The 21,795-nt window shown below is 40.0% G+C and overlaps 1 protein-coding gene across 8 annotated transcripts in view; it reads left to right on the forward strand.

The window, feature by feature from the left end:
- The first annotated feature begins 1,121 nt into the window (after positions 1 to 1,121).
- Positions 1,122 to 21,795, forward strand: part of lmo3 (LIM domain only 3) — a 79,787-nt gene continuing 59,113 nt past the window's right edge. For 4 of the 8 annotated variants that reach the window (XM_088367115.1, XM_088367114.1, XM_088367120.1 and 1 more), the window contains exons 1-5: positions 1,142 to 1,224; positions 1,608 to 1,682; positions 1,839 to 1,938; positions 2,840 to 2,960; positions 3,314 to 3,444. The gene's annotated coding sequence lies outside the window, so the exon portion shown is untranslated. Of the gene's footprint in view, positions 1,225 to 1,585; positions 1,683 to 1,838; positions 1,939 to 2,839; positions 2,961 to 3,313; positions 3,445 to 21,795 lie in introns of all 8 variants that reach the window. The other 4 variants (XM_088367116.1, XM_088367118.1, XM_088367119.1 and 1 more) reach the window with 4 other exon arrangements.

Raw genomic sequence — 21,795 nt, forward strand, 5'->3', positions numbered from 1 at the left:
TCAAAGAGCCCAAATACATTTCCCCAAACCTAACCCCCCCTCCACGAACGGGCACGGTGCCTTTTAAACTCAGCAGAAAATCTATTTACCCGCAAATTAAATCCGTGAACCAGCATAGCCCAGCAAACCCAGAAACTGGGCAATTACTTGGAAAGCGCAAGGTAGGGGAATAAAATCTGGAGAAGGAGGGGTGCGTCCAAAAGTTTGGGGTGGGAGATACTCCAGGGGCGGTTCGAGGAAGGGATGCGCTTGACATGTTACAAGAAAAGGGCGGGATGCACTTCCTCTGTTAAAGTGAATCAAAAGTACAGGGGGGAAATAATACTCGAAATGGAAGGGGGTGGAAAGCCTTGCGGGTTTGTTACATCATGGAAGTTGCGTGTGTGTATGCTTGAAATATTGAGCGAGCGTATCCAGGTAGGCAGAATGGGTCGCTATCCTGGGGGAATTCCTTTGTTGCCTTTGTTTGGAGTGAAAAAATGAAAAATACCATATATGCAGCATGCCACCTATTTTCAAGGAGGTCTCCGACGATCCAGATGTGCAAATGTAGATCCCGATGCGCCTCGGCTTCAGAGGAAGCGTCACCAACATGGAGTCGACAACGGGATACCGGTCGCTGAGGGATTGACAGAACCTGTTGTACTAGATGGTTAAAAGAGAAGGGCGCAGTTTTGATAATGTTGCTTTCGGTGTGTGTATGTGTGAATCTCATGGTGACACTAAAACATCACTTTTTTATTTTATTATTTTTATAAAAATATAAATTAATCACATTTGAGACACTGACAAGTTTTAGTTAAGTGATAAAAAGTTTTAGTTCCAATTTTGGGCAGACAATTATTTTACTTTCTGATTCACTAGTGTAACGCCCATGGTGTAACGCCCATATCCAAGATGGCCGCGCCCGTGACCCCGTTTGGCCCCTCCCATTTCCAAGATGTCGGCGCCCCTGAAACTCTGCTTCACCTGCAATAAACATGAATTAATCACATTTGAGACATTGAGAACTTTTAGTTAAGTGATAAAAAGTTTTAGTTCCAATTTTGGGCAGTCTATTATTGTACTTTCTAATTCGCTAATGTAACGCCCATTTCCAAGATGGTCGCGCGCGTGAACCCATTAGGCCCCTCCCGTTTCCAAGATGGCGGCGCCCGCGAAAATTGCCTCACCGGCAAAACATCGCCGAAAGGGAAGTTTAGAGATTAATAGACGACTCAAACTGTAAGTACTGTCTACATGATGGCTTAAATGAATGTTAGTTATCATCTTTATTGAAAAAATGATAGATTTGACAAACGTTTGGAGTAAAAATCATTGCCAAACAAATCACCAAAATATCTCTAGGATAGTTCTAAAACTTTAAATTACACTCACACAGGCGCCAAAATGGAGCTAGCTTGCTTCATTACTATTATCTATTACTAATAAATAGCATTTTTACACATATTGTCGATTCAGCAATGCAATTTAACAAAATAGTCTGATCTTATCCTTAACAAAAGATTGTCATTAGCTAGCTTATGTGAAAATACATTTGTGAAAATTCAGAAACAAATACTATTACGACATCTTGTCAAATTAGAAATGCAACTTTTGGGCTTCAGAATGTTTTAAGGAGCGACGTGGATCCGGTCACAAGACTTTGTTTGACCCAATTGCAATCGAAACGGAGCAATGAGGTAATATGATTGTTTGCCTTTTTCACTAACACTTCCAATTCAATCACTTTATTATTATTTATTTTTGATTATTATTAGCATGACAGTGTATTGCGTGATATTTAAATATCTATATTTTCTGTGAATTCACCTTGACTATATCATTTCTATTTGCAGAGCAAAACAAGTACAAGAAAATACTAAAAGGATCCTAATGGCTTTCGTGTTGATCTGACATGTCTTCATTCACTCCTCAGAGCAGCAAAAGGAAAGCACGGTAAATGCCTCACCCGCCTGAATTCGGTCCCACTTGCTGCTTTTGAATGGACTGAAATTGCATATCTGCTAACCTAACTGCCCCCCATTCAGACGGCTTTTGACTGTAATAAATTGCCTCCTGAATTGCGGCTTCATAAATGCCTCTTAAATGGAGATCAGACGTGAGTCTGATGATGTTTTAATTGTAACTTGCAGAATGTATTAGCAGTGACCTACAGCTTTTTGTGGCAGCTTCCATTCAATATGTATGTGCATCCAGACACCTTTGGGTTTAGAAAGGTTAATTAACCTCTGGTGGTGGACCTTTCGTCTGCACTTAACTTGGTCTATGTCCTGATAGTACCATTAACCCGTGCCCTAGCCTCTTAACCCCCCTCTATCATTACCCACATAAAACCCATTAAAACTTCCCATTGATTTTCTTTTCACCATATATCTTCGATATTTTTCTGTACGTTAAAAAAAAAAAAAAAAAATCAACATATATTAACCGGGAGAAAATGATTTAAATTCCGACTTCGTGTTCTCTTTAACTTTCCAACGGTAGAATATTGAACTGGTATGAATTCTGATATATGACATCGCCATCCTCTCTGTGTTGATCCCGCCCCTCTTTTGTTTATATGTCCTTGAACGCATCACATTCAATGCTGGAAATTGCCTGGAGTGGCGCTAAGTGCTGTATTCACGCGGTCGCTTACTGATTGTTTGCTGCGTCGCCATGGCAACATTGTTGCCTTTGAGCATTCCCGTTGATTTTCTGGCTTAAATTTAACATTTGACAATTTGAAGAAAATACTTTTCCCCAAAATGATGTTGAAAATTATATAAAAATAATGAACAGCTATACAATTTTTTTCTTACAATATATTAATTAACATATGGATTTTTTTTTTCAGAAAAATCTCCCAATTAAAATCCTGGCAGAGATGGAAGGGAAGATATGAAAATGAAAGATGTCCATGTGATGGTTGTGGGCTGGTGAATGACTTGAGGAGAAGAGGCTAATTATTTTGAAGGGTATTAAGTCATCAGATTTACTTTTATCTTGATTGCATTGTGGAAGTCGTGCATAATTAATGGGGTAGAGCTTATTAGCAAAAGATGATTAGGCAAATTACACAGGTGTCGGGTGCATTTTTCATGATGAATTTTGCCAGGACAATTCTGGATTTCCCATCTGTTCTGCTCCTATCACAATGTCACTCCAGGGGAAATTAATACGACGCGATAAAAACAAACTCTTTTCCAAAATTAGTTTTAAATTAAACCTGCGCCTCCGCAGTCGAACATAAGACATTCGGTGTTACTGCTTGTCATTAAAAGAAAGAAAAAAAATCACAAATAATTTGAATTGAATCCATTTTTTCCAGGCTCAAACCATGAAAAAGAAGCTAACCATTTGAAGTATCTCCATCCATTGGTTTTGTGATGAAGTGCTGCAACCATAAATGAAAATACCAATCTGTCCTTGTGAGGTCCTTTGCAGTTCATCGAGACACACGTAAGTAGATAATAATTAATAATTGTTTGGAAAATGTTATTTTGATGCTAGTTATTAGCCATCATGCTATTTACGTTAGCTTTCAATAGCATCTGTATATTTTTCATGCAATATCTTGAAGCATTGATCTATCTATCTATCTATCTATCTATCTATCTATCTATCTATCTATCTATCTATCTATCTATCTATCTATCTATCTATCTATCTATCTATCTATCTATCTATCTATCTATCTATCTATCTATCTATCTATCTCTCTATCTATCTATCTATCTTCAAAAATGTTTTAAGAGCCAAGTGTTTTGGACTTGGCAGCCCAAAATTACTCAAAAACCATTTGAATATCTTTGACACTTCAAAAAATGTTGTTGTTGTTGTTGACCAGTGTCTGTCTACATGTGTTGCTCCACCATGTGGGTTCAAATATCCACAATATAACACAAACACTCACTATTTGCTAGCCAATATATGGCGTTTTGCATTCTATGTTAGCATTAAGCTAAACAAACTTGCTAACTAAAGCTGCTAAGTTTCATCGAGTCACCCGTATTTCAAGGAACTATTGAATCGGTATGATAAAGATGCCCGATGTTTGTTTGAACATTTTCCCTTCAAATATTTGGTTGAAGTCCAAACAAGTTTGTGATCAAATAAACATCAGCACCACATTTTAAGTCTTACTCGTTCACTTTCTTTAAAATCCATTACTCCACCTTTAATTATGACTGACCTTTAAATGTTCCAAAAAAAGCACAGTTTTATTCACTGCCGCTGTTTATAACACTCAAGCCTTTTTAGTTCTTTTCTTTCTTTCTATTCAGCGCCATAAATGATGCTGTAACCTTCATTTTAAGCGATTCGTCTCTCGGAAAAAAGCAGCCTTAAAAGCCGCCATAAAAAAAAAAATTAATAATTGCTCTGACAAAGGTTTTCCACAACCCCTAATTATACATTGGCACATTCTGAGCTTTTTGCTATTGTCACAGACATCATTCTGACGCAATTGAGACATTTAGCGGCGCACTTCCACTTGAAGGATTACAACTGGAACCCGCCGCAATCATTGTGCTAATCAAAACCATGCAGTAATCACAGCCGCCGCGGGAAAGTGAGAAAGATTCAATCAGACCTAATTTAAAACTCTGAATGCATTTGTTTGCGGGGCGAGTCATAATTATTGGTTTCATTCGCAGTGAGCAAACCTCATCAAGCGCTTTTATCGTTTCGGGGGGTGGTGGGGGGGTGAAAAAGAACATCTTTACCGCTCAGCGCGACCGCCGTGTTTTCTCTTGGTGTGGTCCTGCATTTATTGGGGCTCCCTGCGGAGTACTTCAAGGACCCCCCTCAGATCATTAGGCTCTGTGGCGGCTGGGTTTTCACCTCTCGCACCTGTGAACCCTCCTTATAAATTCTTTCCTCGCACCCTCCAACAAGCTAATCAGTCATGCTGTTTGAAACAGACTCCTCTCAGTCTTGTTTTTTTTTTTTTTGGGTGAATTTTGGGACAGCCTGATAAAAGAACATGAATTTAATATGTGGTTTGGCAATTAAAACAATAAAGGAAATAATATGATGAAATCAAATCAGCAGTTTGGCAGATGGTGAACAAATCTTCCCCAAAAAATATTTATTGCCACTCCAAGTTTATTGTCAAACTAAAAAAATAACACACGGAATTACATGGGTGTTTAAAACAAACCACATAGCTTTAGCTTTATGCTAACAAACAATACAAAACTCAATAGGTCCGCTTATGAATAGCATCAGTGTTATGCTTTTCGAAAAAAAAAACTAATATTCAAACACAAACAGTAGAGCAAAGCCCTATTCTTTATCCTCTGCAAAGAATGACTGACAATCTCGTTACACTGCCCCCTTGTGGCCAAGTTGTGCACACCAGAAGCAGCAGCACAATGCCTATTAAACGGAAGCAAAAATAGGGAATTAAATGTCAGAAGTGTATGTATTTTGTGCCTGTGGCTAAAAAGCAAAGCGTGGAGAGTCTCTGTCAAGTTTAGTTCTTGAACATCAGCCGGTTTTCTCTTCCAAGGAGTTGGTTCTACTGCATGTGTGAGGGTCAATAGCTTGAGTATGCGCCAGGCGGTAAAACTTCCAGCATCTAACTCCGATTGCAAGTTCGCTGCAGTTCGAGTGTGCAGATTAGATTTCATTAGGATCATCAGGCATCTAGAAGGGGAAGATGACAAACTCTCAGGACTGTTTTTTTTCAAGGGGGGGACTGTCAGGTGTCTCCTTACAACCCCCCCCGTCTATTTTTTTTTTTTCTCAGAGTCACATCCGATAATGTAGCAGGGTAGATGATAATGAGCAGGGTGACAAATAGAGAGAAGTTTGAAGGATGGCTGAGTGGACAGACGTGTGACCTGGAGAGGAGAAATTGGATTTGGCTCCTGTCTCTTGGCACTTGGCAGAAGGGTGGCGACAAGCTCGGTAAACTACCTCCTCACATACACCCGCATACACATATGGCCACCTCCCCTCCATGCCATTTCCATTTCATTTCCACAAAGCATGAAATTAAAGCTATTTATAACCGGCTTGATAATTACATTATACTTATTCCATCACGATTAGGTTTCTGGTTTTTATGATACAATGTCACAGTTTTAATTAAAGCGTCTCTGCTTCACTTCATTCGCCCTCTCACAACTTAGCTTAGCTCGGACCACCTGATGACATACTTTTACCACCGCCAGCTGATTGACAGCCGCCGAACCAGCCGCGATTACACTTGTAATCGGTGTAATTTGACGTCCACATACTGCCGTTTGATTGCGGGGGCGAGGCGAGGCCTTCAGGCTCGGCGTGTGATGAAGTTTGTCGTAGCATGTCACCTTTAGGATGTCTCACTTTAACGGCTAATTACATTACCCGAGCCGCACTGGTTGAAAGTGTTGGATGTCACCTTGGAGGAAGGGATGATGGAATAATGGAGTCCCCGAGGGTGGAGTAAAAAGAAGATCTCACTTTAGAGGGAATGATGCAGGGGCCACTTGGACATTTTTCAACATTGAAAATAAAAGCTAGAAAAGCTACTTTAAAATGTGTATATATACATATGCCGTATTTTCCGGACTATAAGGCGCACCGACTATAAGGTGCACCTTCAATGAATGGCCCATTTTAAAATGTTGTCCTTATATAGGCGCACCGGACTATAAGGCGCACCATTAATGCATCATGTCAGATTTTTAATCCAAATCAAATCATTCTCCATTTTATCTTTTTTATTTCCACTTCAGACGCAACAAATTACTTTGTAATCACAAAATAATGATCCATAGTCTTTTTGATTCATGATTCATAATCTTCAGCGGGCCACTTATGATTGATTTCATGACACAATGCTTCAGGCCAGTTTAAATTTAGGAATTTGGGCCATATGTAAGGCGCACCCGACTATAAGGCGCACTGTTGGCTTTTGAGAAAAGTTTAGGTTTTTAGGTGCGCCTTATAGTCCAGAAAATACGGTACGTAAAGAATGGCGATAAGGATCACAATCATATCTCAAGACACTATTGTGTATGAAAACATTTTAATTACATATCATAAAATATCAGTGTTAAAACTGCAAAATGTTATATTTTTTTCAGGCCGCCAAAAAATGGCTAGCAGGCCACAAATGGCCCCTGCACCATATTTTGGCCCGAACCATACTTTCACTAAGACCAAGTCTAAAATTGAAAAAAAATATTGAAGAAGCTCAACAATAACTCGGCTCTAAATAAAAAACTTTTCTTGATTAAGGTGTGCACTCCCGTCTTGACGGATTTTGATGCATTTTGATTCCGATCTTTGTTTGTGCACTGGTCCTTCTTCCTTTTCAACACGTCCACTTTGTGTTAAGGCGCCACGTCTTGGCTGGAGGGCTGCTGGTAAAAAATAAAACAAACAAACAAAAAAAAAGAGCCCTAGGAATGCTTCGCCGATGGCGTTGGCTCAAGGCGCGAGACCACCCCGGATGCTCATTCATGTTTCATTGTGAAGTGTAAATGTGTCCCACTCGAGTGAATTTTGGAAAATAGTGCACACCAGTAATTAATACCTTGTGGATATTCGCCCTGCCCGTCCCCCTTATTTTTTTTATTTTTTTCCCCGCTGTTGATTGACTAAATCATGCAAAACACTCCTAATTATAAGACTCCCCACAGGATGATTTGTGTCTCGGAGCCGACTGCAAATGTCATGCATGAGTGTTTGCTGCGCCAGTATTGACTGTGCCGGAGACAGATGGGATTGAACTTTGTATGCAGCTCCTTATCCAAATGAGCCGCCTGCCGGGCCACCTAAAATGTTGTCGGGAGACATTTATCACCGCGCTGATATTGGCCTTTCAATAAAACTCATGTAATGGCCAGTTAGTGTGCCCCCCTTTTTCCTGTAATTGATATAATAGAGAATATGATTTGACTTCAATGCCGAAGTGTCGCTCTGTCACTTTTATTATTGTTGTCAATGGATCGCTTTGGTTATTTTTTCCGAGCTTGTTCCAGTGAACGATTAAATGCAGCCATCATAATAAGATAAAAATAATAAAAACAAATACATAAAAATACTGTTGTCAACGGGGTGTCCAAACTATGGTCAAGGGGGACATTTGTGGCCCGACATTCAATATTTGCCAGCCCTTTCCAATAATAATGTTTTTAAAGTCACAGGAAAAATGTCAAAATTAATTTACCCAATTTTGATGAGACAAATTCCTACTTCTCGAAGAAAATGAAATAATCACTGCACAAGTGGGGTTCAGTTGTTTTTAACTTTTACGCTCAATTTACAACTCGAGTTGATTTGACGACTAAATCTTTTTAGTACGGCATATAATAAGGTATATTTCGGTATCTTTGGCAAATGAGCTGACTCGCTGTTATTTAAACAGCACTGACGCCGCTTTGATCTAATTCTGACTTCACTTGCACCGAATTAAACATCGAATCATTAACATAAACTATTTGTTGTCTTTGTTATCGTTTGCTTTTCGCTACGTGCGCATTATATGCAAATAAGTGGCATAAATTATAAGTGCGAACACCAAACAATAAATAAATGTAGATTAGAAGGATTTGTGGAGTTTGCGTACCATAAATAACGTAGCGTAGATATTTTCAGGTGTAAACATGCTGGATACAAATTAACTATTAGTGATAGGAGAAAAATATTTCGGAAACATCCGGCAATTGCTCGTGATTCGGATCGCAAATTCGATTTATCGATTATCAACCACTAATCGATCGGCATTTAAAGATTATGTTCTGCTTTAAGTTTGCATTTCCGCTCCGATACTCGGGTGGAAATTTATTATTGTTTGCTTTAAAAATATGCCGCTCACATCTTCCACTGAGCGGGGAGCAAACTGAAGAGTAAATGTAAAGTGTAAATAGTACACATGGCCTTTAAAAATCAATGTTAAGGTGAGAGTGCTGGCGCTCCTTAAGGCCAGGACAGTAAAGGTTGCGCACCTCTCGGTTGGCAGGGCGCTGTTGGTTCTGACAGTCCCTCAAAGCACCGCTCCCCCAGTGGCGAAGCAAAACACCACCAAAGGTTTTCGCAAAGCGCTACGTCTGACCTTTTCCCGTCCACTCGTTATGTGCCTACGTTTGTGTGTATTTGTGCGGATTGATGACGTTGATTGTTGGCCGCGGGGTCACGAGTACAAGTTTTAAGAGTCAGTGTCGCTCCGAGGTGAGGCTTTGTTGCCGATGTTTTATTGTGTTGACACTGGGGGGTTAATTATCAACAACAGTTGCCTGACCTTCTTGCACGTCTCAAAAATGAAATGTTGGGGCGTTTGCAAAAACAACCTCGACGGGAGCGCAGTCCGTAAATCATGTCTCATTGCCGGCAGCTGCTATGCAACAAACTTTTTGCACCGGGATTGTTTTTGAACTTCTAGTTTCAAGGTGGCTGAAGGCAAGGCTAGCAAACCCCAACCTTGACTTCATCAGATCACAACATATTTTTCCCACATGTGTCTGGAAGATTTTCTGATGAAACCAAGGCTGTAAAAAATGAACAGTTCGGGAAGGCCAGAGAAATTGGAAATCGGGTGAATCTTGTCAAGAATATGACATCTTTAAATAGTTAATTTGTTTTTGTAGAGTTTGACTCTAGATTAAAGTGACAAAAAACATACCGGACATTTAGGTATAGTACCATATTTTCCGGACTATAAGGCCCATTTTAAAACTTTCCTTATATAAGGCGCACCATTAATGCATCATGTCAGATTTTTTAACCAAATCAAATCATTCTCCATCTTTATCTTTTTTTATTTCAACTTCAGATGCACCAAATTACTTTATAATCACAAAATAATGATCCATAGTCTTTTTGATTCATGATTCATAGTCTTCAACGGGCCACTTATGATTGATTTCATGACACAATGCTTCGGGCCAGTTTAAATTTAGGAATTTGGTCAATTATATAAGGCGCACCGGACTATAAGGCGGCTTTTGAGAAAATTTTAAGTTTTTAGGTGCGCCTTATAGTCCGGAAAATACGTAACGTTCAAAATTCAAATTCAAGAGAAAGTCTCTAAAACTTTGAAAAAGTTAAAGAATTTGAAGATAAGTGCTTAGGAAATAGATAAATGACACAAGGAGTTTCTGTTTCAAGCTCTCATAAAAATCTGACCACAGCACCAAAGTGCCATATGAGACAATCCGTGTTCAAACGTTCTCAGTTTTCCCAGCGCTCCAGAAATCCAAATCCAGCTATGGATTTAGTGTTTACTGAAATGAGACTCTTACAAGATATTAGAATATATGAGCAGACCCTTTGTCATTTTAAGGATTCCCACAAGGGGAGGTGGTCAATAGGTAGTCATTGTCCGGAGCTATACATTGAGAACATGCAATATTGACTCTGCCGGAAGAACTGTGGAGACATGAATATAATGAGAAATCAAAGCGCTCTGAGGCATTTATCGTCTTTGACACGGAGTTCAGCATAATCCTAAAATCAATAATTCCGAAGGATTGACTTTTACTCTCTAATGATATAGCTTTGACCACACCGGATTCCAATTGTTTAAATATTTATTGCGTTGTCGAATAACTGTCTTTGTTCGGACCTATTCGAACATCCGCACCTATGGACAATTTAACCTAACCTGCATTTTTTTTCCCTGCAACTTTTGATACAGAAGTGTGCAAAACAAAAGTGACAATTTTATCATGAGCATATTGTTCGACGCCCCCGATCAATCAACCAAATTGTCTGTGGTCGTAGCAATTCATCGTCTCTGACGTGGCGATAAAATTAATCAAATCCCATTAGCTTGATGCTAACATATAATGCAATTCCCAATAGACTGGCTATCAGAAATTAGCATAGATGTTGTGTTATTTTATTCTCTTAGCAGAACCACTCCTTTTACGATGCTAACACACAATAGCTAGGCTAACGATACAAAAGGACTATAATAAGATAATTATAATAATTATAAAATGATTTTAATTCAAGTCAGGGTTTACCCATAAAAAAATCCAATTGGAGGACAGACTAAAGAAGGTCACAAGGCCATCAGGGTACGTTCATAGAGCAGCTCGTATTGATAGTATGGGGAATATGATCACCTTTAGTCTGTTCATTTAGGCAATAGAAGGAGGGTCAATACAGGGATACAGAGGGTTGTGTAAGGGATCCTGACATCTCTTAGCGTCTCCCCTCTGTATCCCCCATGCAGTCTGCCGCTCTAATCGGTGAGGCAGCGACAGCCATCCTGTCTTACTGCCGCTTTGGCTGCCACTCCAGCGCCTATCGACGGGTGTTCAGGGCGGCCGAGCCAGCACTTCTTCTCCAAGCGCTGGAGTCAGGCCGTCTGTCCGGTTTTTTAATCCAAAAAAGACGAGGGGTTCGATAACCAAAAATGGATCGGGTACAGACGTCGTCAGACGCAGAAGTTATCGACCCCGAGTCTCTTGAGAATATCGAACCAGCTAATTTTGTAGAGGGTACTTATTGAAATGTTTTTATTTGATAAACAGTATATTTTTTATTTTATATTATATATTTATATTTTTACATTTATATTTTTATATTTTATTTATATTGTACAGCCTTGATCGTGACCATGTCTGTATCGCAAAGCATCTTTCCCTATTGAAATCAATACAAATGCCATGATCCGTTCCAGCGTACTCCTTAAAATTGTAAATTATTATAGTAATAAAAAAAAAATCTTATAGTATTGGAAGGCAGTATAATGCATAAATAAATATGTTCTAGACAAAGATTTTGATGAAACACAGAAGGTACTAAATACTAAAGATGCAATAATAGTAGTCATATTTTTTCTTATACAAAAAAAATCCAGTCCAGTCAACAAGAAATGATTAATTTGTGGTAACCAGGCTTGAAATCATTACCATCACAACTTTGCAGGTGCCACGGAAACCGGACTATTGTCACACCCTTTTTGCACACACTCACACATCCGCCGTCACTTTAAACATGACTGCACTAAAGCTGAGGTAATGAGTCCCAATTTGACTCAATTAGGCACTGTTTGTGTTGATGGTTATTGAGTGTGTGAGCGTGCACGAGTCGGCGTGCGTGTCGTCGGTCTCGCTTGGCCGTCCCTCAGGGACTCCCCCGAGGCCACAGTGTGGATAATTAGAGTTCATGCGAGAGGGTTAACCCACCTCAGTGGGCACGGGAGAGCAAGACAGCTCTGCTGCTGCACCTTTAGCTTTTGATGTCTGGCCGGCTATCTACCTGAATGTCAACCAATTGGGACAGTGCAAGGACTTGACATTATGTCTGCGGGTTATCATTATGGCTCTTTTTTTTTTCTTCACCTGATCGATCGGCTCTGGTTTGCCGTGGCGCTTGTGGGGCTAACTGTCACTGCTAGTTAGGGATTGACCAGTGGGTATCATTAACAACGAGAGCGCCTGCTCGGGGGAGCCTTTGTTGTGTGTAGCGAAGAAGCCGTGCCTTTCTCTTTTAGCCTCCTGGACTTAGTTGACCTTTCACTTAGGGAGCAGCTGGAGCCGAGAGATATTTAATTGAATGGAGTCTTCAGATGTATTTTGGAGAGCGAGAGACGAAGAGATACGGGCTAGCTCAAGTCTCAGCAAGACGCGGGGGGAGAGTTTGCTTGACCTTCAAAGCCTAATTGATAGGCTTTTCATAGGCCTTGTTTGAGATGTGCGTGGTCCCTGTTGTTCCGTAGACCCTTACAACTCTTGCACAAAGTACAAAGTCAACCACAGGTAGGAAGCCCCCAGTGGCCCGCCGCAATCAATAGCAGCCGGCTCGGCTAACGAGAGGTTCAGTCACTCTCCGGCTTTCGCAGGCCCCATTAGCAGGCGGCGCCCGGCCTAATTCGGCAGCTCTGACTCATTAGAGCGGAGAAATACAGGGGGAATGGCAACATTAGGAAATAGCCTGAAGAAGGACCGGGGCAAGCCCAAATTAGGAAGTAACACGGCGTGTCTACTGCAAGATTGCATCACTCGGTGGAGAACTACCTTGACTTTCAATTTAGATGTACTGTAATCCCTTTTCCAACGTTGAGGTTACATTCCCGCGAAAGAAACACCCTAAGTAAATACGCAATGGTACTGATCCGTCGGTGTTTACGAACAATCATATCAATAATAATCTCCGAAGATGTACATTATAAATTGAATTTTCACTTTCTGTGGGTGTAAAAAGCAGGATTAGATGATGAAACCAAGATGTACGATACGACGATACTTCTTAATTTTGTTCTTCTTCTTTTAAATTTACAACATCTCAAATTTGTATGCTGCCATCTAGTGGTTGGCGGTGGAAGCACTACTAATATAAACAAGTTAGACTAAAATATTTTTTAATGCACAAAAGAATAAAATGAATGAATTGGATTTAAGCATTTCCCTTTATTGTCAGAGTTCTGCCAAAATATTCGGGTTTTTTTTCTGTGACTTTTGGTGACAAACAAATGCAAATAAACAGAAAAGCACTTTCTCTCAGCGGACGTAACAAACTCATGTCAAAGCAAAAGCCACTTTCCAGCGCTTCATTCTCTGTCTCTACTTCCCGGCCTCTCCTTTTGCCGTTTATTTTCCCTCGCTCAACTGTGACAAAACATCAGGACAAGCAACACAAGAATACGCAAGGGATGAACGAAAATGTAATTTCCTTCACGGCACCAAACTGCGACGTTTAAAAAAAAATGTTGAAAAGGGTGACGGGGGAAGATTCAGACAGGCCTTATTGTCTTTGAAAAGTAATTTAATTAGAGCTTTACACACACACACAACACACACACACACGAGCCAAGAGGGACACAACTTTCCAGCTTTGGACGTGCAGCAGATTTCCAAAGGATCATGTACAGAGATCAACCGATAAGAAGCTAATTTTGTGTACTTATGGGAGCAAACGATCTCCGAGCTCCCCTCTTTTCTCCGCCTCCCCCGGAATTCCTCCAGCCGGGAGGATGAAAGCGGCGAGCGGAACCCAGATCTGAGGCTGTTTCGGCCATTAATACTGATCTCCAAAATTAAAGATTTATACCACTTGATAGAGCTCCCTCGCAACGACACGCACACAAGCGCTAATGTCGAAAGATGGGGAGGGCTGGCTTTCCCCTTGAAGGCTTTCTTTAAAGTGTTTGAATGGGAACGAGGGTTTGGTGGGAAAAACACAATCATGAAGAACCACTTTTCGGCTAATTGGAATCTCTTGAATGCGTTAACAGTGAATGATGTTTAATTTGGGGGAAACGAGTGATCTTACCAACGTTGATGGGGAATTAAAAAGAGATGGGCAGAACTCAGTCAGCCCCTAGAAAAAACGCTTCATTGTCTAGTTTAGTGCTTTTCAAGCTATTTATACTGAGGACCATCTAAAAAAATACGTAGCTCTTCAAGTATCAGCGTATTAGCATAAAGTAGCGGTCGGGCTAATTCCCAAGTCGGTTTAATTCCGAGTACGCGGCGCCGTATTGTTTTTTTTTTTTATAAAATTACTTTTCCACATTTGTCATTTTGAAAGCCCGACCAGATGTTGAGCTACTAATGAACAGGTTTCTTCAATCAATGAGAAAATTTGAAAGACAAACGTGATTACCATCTGCCATTAAGAATCATTTGTGCCTTACCCAATGAGGTTTGACTCGTTCGGGGTCGGTCACATTATCAGTCTTATCAGTTTCCCTCCGAGCATATTGAGTCGTTAGAAAATCAAGTTCATTTTTTAAAAGCTCATCCAAAGCATGCAGCTTCATGAGATGGAGAAGTTGATGGGTTCAAACGCAGAGCGAGTGAGATTTAGAGGCTAAGTAGTCACCTATGGCAAGTCTGACTCTGCTACTGCCAAATGCTGAAATTGGAAGGAATCACACTGAGCTTCTCCGTCTGCCAGAACACATTTATAATGTTAATTATGCACGATTTCTTTTCCCTTTTCTTTTTTCAAGACGGTTCATGGAATGTTTCCAGGGGAATTAAGGTTAAGTACATGGGAGCGTATCAAAAAATTCAATATGCTCGTCTTCCTTCACTACTATGTTCAGTAAAATTCCGTTTTTGTGAGAAAAAGTAATACAGTGAAAATGGACGATAACACTCTATTGAAGGCAGACCCTGTTGAAGTGATGAAAGGAGTGAGTGACAACTATGGAATCACAAAAGAATAATTAAACACCTCCAGTTTAGTGTATTTTTTATCCCTATAGAGAAATTAATCAACTCAGGATGAAATAATCAGTTTTATTTATAGAGAACTTTAAACCCAACTGTAAAAAATCAAATATATCAAAACAATTTAAAACACTTAAAAAAATAAGGGGCTCTAAACTCGCGCTGTGTGGAACGCCAAGGAATAAAACTGTTTTAAAACTAGATGACGCATCTGCTTTTCGATACTGCTAACAATTACTAAATCAAACATAAGTTGTATCGCTATAAGTTTGGTCATTTTGTTATTATTTCCACTTCATGAACACACGCCGTTAACTTTGAGGCACTTGTGTGCCCGCAGATGGAGCAGCAGCAGAATTTCCTCTCACATGACCTAATTAGAGATCACACCAGGACCGTAAGATGAATGGTTTATTCATTATCCAGAGGTACATTTAATGGGCCAAACTCATTTAAGCACTCATGATCAAACTTGGCAACGGCTCTTATTACCCCACTGTTTTGATCCTTTTGAAGGACATAAGTGTGAGTCGAGTGAAATCCAACAAAGTGGCAGAAATGGCCTTTGATTAAACATTGAAAAGATCGCCTTTCACTTAGAACACTGCCGTCTCTGTTCTGATTCTATGGGGTCCCTCGAGTCCCCTCGCACTGTTGTCCAGTTGGAAACCTCTCCCAAGGGTGGACGTCACCTTTAGTTTTTTTCCCCCGAATCTAATCACAGATTACTTCAAAAGGACATCAACAGAATTGATATTTATCTTTTTTTTTTTTTTTAGCATGGTGGCCATTGGGTTTAGTGTTAAACTTTAGCTGAATCTAAATAAAAGTATGAACGTCTCATATTGTATATATATTATAGGCTACACAACAAACTGATGAATAATTCGTTTTCAAAACAGAGACTAATAAAAACGGTTCAAATATTTAAAAATGAAATAGTAAAATTAAATATTTAAAACTAAAAATTATTTTAAAAAAAATAATGGTCATAAAAATTGCTAACGTTATCTCTATTTTTTAAAAGTGAAAATTAGAAAGTTGGAATTGACATATGAATTTGATGCACAATTTGTCTTTGCTGGCCACCGAAAATGATATGGCGGGTCGTATCTGGCCCCCAGGCCTTGACTTTGACACCAATGGCAGTAGATGAGTGTTTAATTTATTTCAAATCAGGCATTTGGAAAATAATAGGCTGAGTGATGTGGTTAGTAATTGTTAAATCACAGCCGCAAATTCACACTGGTCTTTTGACTTAATTGATAATTGCACGGAAACCTCAAAACCTCCAGTTTAACACGAGCCATTAAAAAAAAGTTCTATTCTGTATTATATGTGATGTAAGTCTGCTGTTCAGTTCCCCTTCAGACACCTTTTGTCTCCCACACAGTTTTAATGACTTGGCAAAGAAACTTTGTGGCTGCAAACAACAACTCTTCAAAATAATAAATCACAAGATTTCCGCTCACGATAATTGACATTTGACAACATCATTTGCATAATGATTCAAAACAGCCTCCAGGGAGATGTTTAAGAGGGGGGAAACATTATGGGTGCGCTAATTAGTCATCGCCAGTTCCCCAGCATTGTTGCCGTCGTTAGTCGTGGTGAACTAACTTGATCAGACAACCATAGCTTTATGACAGTAGTCATCACTATTCAATCATAATTATCGCTGCTTTTCCTGGGTGGCTGAAATTACCGGGTAATAATGTGCCTGACAAAAGTTTGCGGTGAAGTTATATTCGGAATGTATGGCCTAATTATGCGGCATACCGACAAGCATGTTTCAAAGACGTCAATGACAACCCAATTAGAAGTTAACCGCACTTAGTCAATACAACAGATGGGAATATTTGGATCTGGATTTGGTAATGCACATTTGGATTTTTGTATACCGTATTTTCCGGATTATAATGCGCACCTAAAAACCTAAAATTTTCTCAAAAGCCGCCTTAGAGTCCGGTGCGCCTTAAATATGGACCAAATTCCTAAATTTAAACTGGCCCAAAGCATTGTGTCATGAAATCAATCATAAGTGGCCCGCTGAAGACTATGAATCATGAATCGAAAAGACTATGGATCATTATTTTGTGATTATAAAGTAATTTGTTGCGTCTGAAGTTGAAATAAAAAAGATAAAATGGAGAATGATTTGGATTAAAAATCTGACATGATGCATTAATGCATTATAGTCTGGTGCGCCTTATATAAGGACAAACTTTTAAAATGGGCCATTCATTGAAGGTGCGCCTTATAGTCCGGTGCGCCTTATCGTCCGGAAAATACGGTAGTCAACATTTTGCGTGTCTGGGCAAAATACAAAATAGTGCAAATGTTAGTTGAAGTTACAATAGTTTGATACCAACACAGTCACTCACCTAGCTCACAATTAAATCTCATTTGAAGCATTGTTGGAGCACATTTTAGATCACCGGCCTCATTCCAAACAATACGAGGGTACTCGTATTTGCGTATGGCATTTAGCTACAGGAGCCTCTTTGTTGGAGGCGAGTGGCGCCGATGAAAACATTCAACCTAATTGGCCCTGACATCTCTATTTCACCTCATATTTGTGTTTATTGTTATTTTCTCTCAACCGGGAGCATCGGCGTCTTGATGCTACGAGGGCCTCCATTATGGGTTTGTTTTGTTGGTTTGTGTGCGTGTTGACTGGAGAGGTACTCGGAACACCCGGCAATCTTTATGTCAACAAAATGAAAAGGTTAAAATAAGTAAAAGGGTTCAACTCTTCATGGATGCTTTGATGAATGTTTTGAGGGGGTGGTCCTATCCTATAGAAGTGACTACTGTATTTTCCGCACTATAAGGCGCACCTAAAAATTTGATTTGGGGAATATATATCTTTTTCAATCCTGAATGGCTTTAGTTACCGATTTTATGAATCAGTATACGATCAATTGAGACCAAGTTTCTTTTATGTTGAGTGACCAGACATACCCACCTTCTAGTAATTGTTATTTACCTGTTCCAGTAACCCATAACCTATATTACATTCCCCTCCTCTTGCTTTTCTATTTGTTATGATTGTGATTTTGTCTCCATTCCATATCTGATTGCCTCCTTCCTTCCCTATAATTTCACACTGAATATTGGAGCACCAATGTACCATTTGCGCCCCATTTGGTTCCTCCCCGTTGCTCTAAATGAGAAGAGAAATTATTTGAGGAACCTATTGAGAGAGACCTCCAAACATGAATGCGCTGGGCTATTTATACTTGAGCAAAATGTGAAGGCCAAGTTATTTGTTGGGGTTAAGGAAACATTACCATTGGAAAGAGCAACTGCCAGAGAAGCTGTGAAATAATTTCCTGTCAAGGGCATAAAACGCTTCTCAATTGAGGTAAACATTTCGAGTTTCAAAAGCAATTTATTTTCTAACAACTGCTGAAAGCAGACAACATATCTTATGTTCCCTTCCCTTGAATTTTCATTTTGTGTCCCCCCCGCCTCACCCCCTCCCACCTCCTTCCTTTCTCACCTTCCCCCGTGTTTCACAAGTTAGCGGGGTCTGGAGAATGGCGGTGTTAAATTGCTTGGTTTCTGAGTGGATTTGGATTAGGGTCAATGCAATGAGTTATTTGGGGGGGAAATGCCTTCATGGCTTTCCACTGATTTTTCTTTCCTCGTTTTTCATATCAATAATGACTACGGGGTGAAATGTTGTCTGGAACGGCGTGTTTATAACCACAGTCTCCTCTTGTGTTATTGGCCATCATATATGTGACCATACTGCCATTTATTTTATGACTAATTGGATTCTTATCACAGCATCCAGTGAATTGTTAGAACTCTCAGTGGGGAGCTTGGGTTCGCTCTCCGCATGACATAAAAACATGTATGTTGTTGAAGAAAAACAAGGCATGGTTAGAAAAAAAAATCTGTCAGAAATCTGTTGGCAAATGACAAATAACCAGGGTCATTTGTAGCAAGTGACAAGTCACATTTATTTATATAACCTTTAATCGGGAAATGTCTCAAGGGGCTTCACAGGCCCACAGATCACAAATAATAATAATAAAAAAAAACATCTCAAGGTCTAGACGCCCTGGTGTAGGGAAAAACTCAGAAAGCCTATTCGAGGTTTTACGAGAATCAGTCTGTATCTTTTGGGTCTGGCCTTGTCGTGGCGAGGGACCTTCCAATGATCCGGAGATCGTTACCATTCCTGGTAGGGTCACTTTTGGCAGGCCGGAGAAACCTTTATTGTTATGTAACCCATCATGGTCATGGACCCAAGCATACCCTGACCAAAAAATAAAAATCAGTCACCAGAAGATAATCACACTGGTTAATGTCTTTGAAGCATAATTGTGATCATCTTTTTCAGTGTCCCAAACCTCGCACCCCGTTTGAGGTACATGGAACCCATCATGGTCATGCATACCCTGACCAAAAAATAAAAATCATCAGTCACCAGAAGATAATCACTCTAGATAATCTCTTTGAAATATAATTGTGATCATCTTTTTCATTGTCCCAAAACTCGCACCTCGTTTGAGGTACATGGAACCCATCATGGTCATGCATACCCTGACCAAAAAATAAAAATCATCAGTCACCAGAAGATAATCACTCTAGATAATTTCTTTGAAGGATAATTGTGATCATCTTTTTCATTGTCCCAAAACTCGCACCCCGTTTGAGGTACATGGGACCCATCATGGTCATGCATACCCTGACCAAAAAATTAAAAATCATCAGTCACCAGAAGATAATCACTCTGGATAATCTCTTTGAAGCATAATTGTGATCATCTTTTTCATTGTCCCAAAACTCGCACCCCGTTTGAGGTACATGGAACCCATCATGGTCATGCATACCCTGACCAAAAAATAAAAATCATCAGTCACCAGAAGATAATCACTCGATATAATCTCTTTGAAGCATAATTGTGATCATCTTTTTCATTGTCCCAAAACTCGAGGTACATCTCCCTCAAGCTATTCATATTTATGTTCGGATCTGTTTATTTTTCTCGGCGATGCTATATGGCTTGGATAGAGGTCAAATCTTTCCCCATTTCACCACCTCACAGTTGCTTTAAAATCCTACTTTAACACATTAGACTTCCCATTTCACCCGGATAATTGCACAATTATTCTGCTTCACTCCCCTAAAAAATCCATTCGCTGGTAATTGGTGTGTTGGGCAGGGAAGTGGGGTGGGGTGACGCTACCCAGAATCCTCTGCGATAAGGGTCCGGGGGAACAAATGCAGATAAGTCAAGCAGAAAATTTTTTTGAATCTCGCCACTTTGCGAGCATTTTAATAGGCTTCATCAGACTCCTGGCTCGTAGCTTCGCCACTAACCTGTTATCAATACGGAAAAACGTCCGTTTTTTCAATGTCGGGATGACGAGACGGTAGCTAACAGGTGCTCAGCCCGAGGTGAACGGTGGAAATGAACCCATTATTGGTTCCTCATAGAGCCGTTACATACCGCATTGTTGCGGCTCGTGACACGGCGTTGTGCGGGTAAAACGCCGGCGCTCAATTATTAGCTGCGAGAGACGCATGAGGACAAAGAGGCTTCCACTGAGCCTATGAAATAACCTTGATAAAAGTAATTGAATTTTTATTGTGATAAGATTAACCGGTGGTAATTGCGAGCGGTTGGAGTCTCGACGCGGTACAAAAGAAACATACTGTACAACACTTTGGACATTTTCTGACTGTTGGATGTAGAGAGAGGGTTTCAAAAAAAAAAAAAAAAACAAGTGATGGAATCAAGTCTGAAATCAAGATCTCTTCAGCCAGTCGCTATGCATGTCCTGATTACCATACACGCTCGTACGGTCCTTTTTAAATGTGCTGAGATGGGCTTTAAACAAGATTCAACACTTGAAACCCCAGCAGACTTAATTAAGGGTGGGATCTTCTCACACATGCAGAGATGAGCAAAAGGAGAAAGGGAGAGAAGATTGGATGGGGGGGGGGAAGAAATCCGGAGATAGCAATACGGAGATGGGGATGTTTTCGTACACAGGCCCGAAAGTACGAGGGAGTTCGATTCCTGTCGATGAGCAAGCGGCACATTGTTTACCCAGACTACCATCATTTCTGCACTGTAAGGAGCACTTAAAAACCTCCAATTTTCTCAAAAGCCGCCTTATAATCCAGTGCGCCTTATACATGGACCAATATAGATTCGTGGATGAGGACTAATTTATTAAAGTTTATTTTGTGTGTTGCGTGATATTAACATTTGACCAACGTTGAGTTATTGATATATTGTTATTGTTTTCACTATTTTGAGTGTTACTATATTGTGATTGCATTAACGTTTGAGCAGTTATTTATTCTATGCGCCTTATAAGCCGGTGCGCCTTATAGTGCGGAAAATACGGTAATCAATTTTATTTCTTCTGAAGGTTGGGTCTTCTGTTAGAGAGCCAGACACAAACTCCCAGTTAGTTCTACAAACTGCCTGAACTATCAAACAATGCACTGCTAAGGTGCTGGTGGTGCTGGGGGGGTGGGGGGTTGTACCCACACCGCATGTTTAAGCGGCCCTGTCTCATTTCCATACAGCTTTAACATGTTTCCAAAAGATATGCATAATTACAGGGTTTGTACATAATTGCCCGAACACATTGCCGAGAAAAAGCCAGGATTCTTTTTTTTTTATTGCATTGGCTGCTGGAAAAACAGACAGTTCTCC

This window comes from Syngnathus floridae, chromosome 22 (genome assembly GCF_059516105.1).
Source record: "Syngnathus floridae isolate MCC-2025c chromosome 22, RoL_Sflo_1.0, whole genome shotgun sequence".
Classification (NCBI taxonomy): Eukaryota; Metazoa; Chordata; class Actinopteri; order Syngnathiformes; family Syngnathidae; genus Syngnathus; species Syngnathus floridae.